A 385-nucleotide genomic window follows, 5' to 3' on the forward strand; every position below is an offset into this window, starting at 1 on the left:
AACAAGTGAAGGAAATGAACAAAACCATCCAGAATCTAAAAATGGAAATAGAAACAATAAAGAAATCAAAGAGACAACCTTGGAGATACAAAACCTAGGAGAGAAATCAGGAGTCATAGATGCAAGCATCACCAACAGAATAGAGAAGAGATAGAAGAGAGAATCTCAGGGGCAGAAGACACCTTAGAAAACATTGACACAACAGTCAAAGAAAATGCAAAAAGCAAAAAGCTCCTAACTCAAAACATCCAGAAAATCCAGGATGCAATGAGAAGACCAAACTTAAGAATAATAGCTATAGAAGAGAGTGAAGACTTACAATGTAATGGGCCAGTAAATATCTTCAACAAAATTATAGAAGAAAACTTCCCTAACCTAAAGAAAG

This window comes from Mastomys coucha, unplaced genomic scaffold (genome assembly GCF_008632895.1).
Source record: "Mastomys coucha isolate ucsf_1 unplaced genomic scaffold, UCSF_Mcou_1 pScaffold12, whole genome shotgun sequence".
In the NCBI taxonomy this organism is placed as follows: domain Eukaryota; kingdom Metazoa; phylum Chordata; class Mammalia; order Rodentia; family Muridae; genus Mastomys; species Mastomys coucha.